Source organism: Frankliniella occidentalis, unplaced genomic scaffold (genome assembly GCF_000697945.3).
Source record: "Frankliniella occidentalis isolate FOCC.00 unplaced genomic scaffold, Focc_3.1 Scaffold51, whole genome shotgun sequence".
Lineage (NCBI taxonomy): Eukaryota > Metazoa > Arthropoda > Insecta > Thysanoptera > Thripidae > Frankliniella > Frankliniella occidentalis.
In genome coordinates, this window is record NW_026267181.1 from 835,079 (window position 1) to 839,220 (window position 4,142).

General features: G+C 41.0%; 1 long non-coding RNA gene across 2 annotated transcripts in view; it reads right to left on the reverse strand.

Moving 5' to 3' along the window:
• Positions 1–3,848, reverse strand: part of LOC113214963 (uncharacterized) — a 9,413-nt gene extending 5,565 nt beyond the window's left edge. Inside the window, exons 1-2 of one of the 2 annotated variants that reach the window (XR_008011133.1) lie at positions 3,345–3,848; positions 2,759–2,890 (exon numbers count right to left, since the gene is read on the reverse strand). This is a non-coding gene — a long non-coding RNA (uncharacterized LOC113214963). Of the gene's footprint in view, positions 1–2,758; positions 2,891–3,204 lie in introns of both variants that reach the window. The other variant, XR_008011132.1, reaches the window with a different exon arrangement.
• Positions 3,849–4,142: the final 294 nt, after the last annotated feature.

Consider the following 4,142-nt stretch of genomic DNA (forward strand, 5'->3'; position numbering starts at 1 on the left):
AAAAATCTATCCAGGCAGGAACAAAATTGTCAGTTGGCAAGGCGCCCACACCTAGAATACAAAAATTGATGTATATAACAAAAGACTCAGTAAAACAAGCATTACACAGAGAGCTACGTACAATTGAATCTTTGTTTTGATAAACAAGCTTGTTCTTAACACTATATGCTACAAAAGGATATTAACATAATTGTTTACAGGATGGACCCAAAGGAATAAGACGACCAAGACATTCTACTCTACAGCCCAAACATATTCAACTGAGTAAGCAAAAGTATCGAACTTGACACTTATAAGTCTACAATGCTTCATAGTGGGCAGTAATAGAATGATTTTAAACTATTTAACATGATAGGCAAATCTAATTCAGAGTAGGGAAAAGCACGCAAAAATTTTCTAAAATTAAATTTTCAGTAAGTTTTGAAGCAAAGGTCCTCATAAGTTATTTTTCAAACGTAACAGGACACAATTAAAAGTGGAGGAACAATTTGTCGACTGAATGCCCATTTGTATTTTACATTTTCAAAGGATAAAAAAGTAAGCCTCCCTGTCATGTCAATAAGCCAAGCAAAACTAATTAATAAAAGTATAACAAAATAAACAGAAAGTTCTAAGAGAAAAAGATGCCTACACTCTCATTAGATCTAAACAAGGGGTGAGCAAACATCTTAAGTCCAATTACTTACTGTGATACTCGAAGTTACTTTGCAGTAGAAATCAACGATGACGCGACATTCAAATCTCTTCCAATTCAGTGTAGGAAAGGTGCAAGTTTATAATCTATCCAGGCAGGAAAGAAATTGTCAGTTGGCAGGCATGCCTACAACTGGAAAACCAAAGATGTGCATAATAAAGAACTCAGTTACACAATCACCACAGGCTACATATACAGTTTTGTTTCAGAAAAATATACTTACATGAATTTGCTAATTAATCATATGTTTGCTGAAGGGGGCTCCAGCTTTCAGTATTGATAAGAAGGCAGGCAAAGAATAAATCTTCAAAAAAAGGACCGTGGCAACAAAAACCAAATGCGAAACTGGAGTGAGCTGCGCGGGATGTCCTGGACACAGACACTTGTTTACTGGGTAAGGGCCAATACGGTGGTGGTCGGTTGAGTCAATCATACCTAGAACAGTAATAATTAAGAAGTTAGCAATGATTCACTAAACATACAGGATCTAATAACACCTATATCATAATTAACAAATCAGAAAACACATCACATATATTGTGAAGTGAATGCCCTTCCACTAAAACTATAATACTTATGTTAAAACTTGGTGGTCCCCTTTTTGACTGAGTCGTCGAGTTGCAGATCGCGATGCAGTAAGGTTGAAGAGGATTCAGGACTCTCCACAAAGGATTTTTCAGCCAGCGATAGGAGTAACAGGCCACCTGAAACAAGAATGATATGAGTAAATTTGTATAGCACTGTTTCACAGTCAAACCAATTCTATAGACAAAAGCACCAGAGATACTTTGATGGAAAATATAGCAAACGTAAGCAAGTCTAACCAGCAAACATTTGTCGCACAAAAATCGAAATTTGAATCGGTACAGGAGTAAGAGAAACCGAGAAAGCGTGCAAAAGCAACAGGCTAGTGCAAAGCCCTCGCAAATCAGTCAGAATTTTGTAACTCTACAGGCTTGCAGAGGTTATGTTCATCTCCTCACCTTATTGAAAGCCCCCGCGAACCCCGCGGACAAAAACCCGAACGACGACGACTTTATGGGAAATGTTATTCCATGTAGAGAGAGGAAGCCTCTATTTCAATCTCCTAAGTGCATCTAATCCGCTTACCGAACTCGACTCAGGGCTACCTACACACGCGTCATCCGGAGCGTCTGGTCGATGATGGACGTGCTTGTGCAGTTCTCAAGCTCCGGCTCGGTCCTCGGTCCTCTCAGCCAATCGCTGCGCCCGATCCGAGCCGACAGCGCCCCTAGCGGCCGCCTGCCAAAGTACGGGAACGCGATAACGACGTGATATTCGGAGCGCGGAGTATCCCCAAAACGTCAACACGGGGTATCTGCGGACAATCCTGATCCAATACATGGTCAACATAGGCCTATAGGCCTCGGCAATGCTCTCTGAGAGGAAAATAAAAATCCAATACATGTATACCGTTTAACGTTTTAACACAAAACGGTTAATGAGTGTAATACATACCCAAGCTCTGTTTTCAAGAGAAAACCGACGCAAAAAAAAAGAAGAGAAAGCAGGAAGCGAAGTTGGAGTAAGCTATGTTCTATGTATCGCATGCTCAACAAACGATTCTTGGTTCAGAGACACAATGGAAACCTGTAAGTTATAAAATTAAGATAACAAAACAACAAAGAAGACAGAAAAAGAATTATTAGATTTCCCTTTTAGGTATGTTTACTGAGATCAATTTATCTGAGAGAATCTACTAAAAAAAAAAATAGTTTGTGGATTGAAAACCTAATAAGATATGTTCAATCAACAAAAAGTTACTAAAACCTCTGATCTTCACAATGTAAGATACTGCAGCAAGGAACCAATCCCTGAAGCCAGTTTCAAACCTAATGTCAAAGCAAACATTCACATCAGGACTTTATACAACAGTTCACGAACCAGTTTCCAACAGGAAATTGTTGCATCTTAACAGTTTAACGAGAGAGAGAGAGTCTCTATTCGTCCCCCCTGTAAGTGGAGGGGGACTGGGCTCGAAAAGAACAGTTTAACAAAAAGGGGAAAAAAAAGGACCAGAACTCACAGATGTGCACTACTTACCACAATAAACAATCTCCTTTTCCTAGAGAGAACAGCAAAAACACCAACTCCAGTTCCTCCTAATGAAACCGGTTCCCACGATTCATCATGGAATAGACTCACGAAGGTGAAGAAGCTGGTCAGCAGTTACACCTGAAACAGTGATGTTATAATAAAGTCTCACATCTAAGAGGCAGCGCAAAGCAAACCAACTGACAAGTGATCTGGAAACAAAGCATATGTGAAGGTGGATACAAAAGCCACAACCACAAAGCAAGCAAATTATACATGGTATCATGTCGACGTAAGCGCAATTTGTTTCGAGTGAGAGGTACGCAGAAAACGTACACAAGCGAGAAACAGAAAAGTGCAAGGCGCATTCGCAAAACCAAAACAACTAGAGTGGTTAGAAAATAGTGCAAATCGTGCCACACAAACTTGCAGAGGTTATGAGAACGTCTCCTCACCTTCTCCGCGACTGTTGAACTAAGTGACAACGCAAGGGTGGAACGCAAAACATGACGATAGTTGCAGGTCTCATATTACGATCGATGGTCATATCATCGAGTGTAGACCCGAATTTGGCACACCACAATGCTACACTCACGGTGAACGTGAAACGCAGTGAAAGAAATCGACGTCCACAACCGAATGTTTCAGCCATACAGACAGAACAGCCCTTTGTTTAAACGGGCTCGACACCTCCCGTCCAAGAATCAAAAACACATGTATGTTGTTATTTATTATTAATTAACAACGGTACACATTTCACACAAGATAAACAACTGTGACCAATGCGCAAAGGTACAGCTAACAGCAGAACATAAATGAACAATCTTGTAGTTCTTCCGAATCCCTCATACACGACTCGCACTCGCAGCGACCGCGCCGCAGATATCTCGATCTACGCACTCGCTCGAGCGCGAGCCGCTGACTATAGTCGGTCAACGGTAACCGCCGATTTGCCTCTAGCTCTTGTGAACTCTAGCGCTTGTGGACTCTAGCTCTTGCGACGCCTAGCTCTTGTGAACTCTAGCTCTTGCGACGCCTAGCTCTTGCGGATCCTAGCCGTTGCGGCTCTAGCTCTTGTGAATCCTAGCTCTTGTGAAGGCCGTCGCTGACCGGAAAAGTTTCATTCTGTCTGTTTGTCTGTCCGTCTGTACGCACGATAACTCGAGAAAGAATTGAAATAGCGACATGGGATTTTTAGGGTCGTTTTGTATGATAAAAAGACAGATCGAGTTCGAAGATGAGCACTCTAGCTTAAAAATTGACATTTTTAAAAATCAAAAACCACAGGCAACAAAATACTTTTTTTTCCAAATATTTTTTTATGATCTCCTATAGGGTAACTCGTGAAAATAGAACCCTTTGGGCGAAAATTTCGTCCGTTTTGCTCTATCTT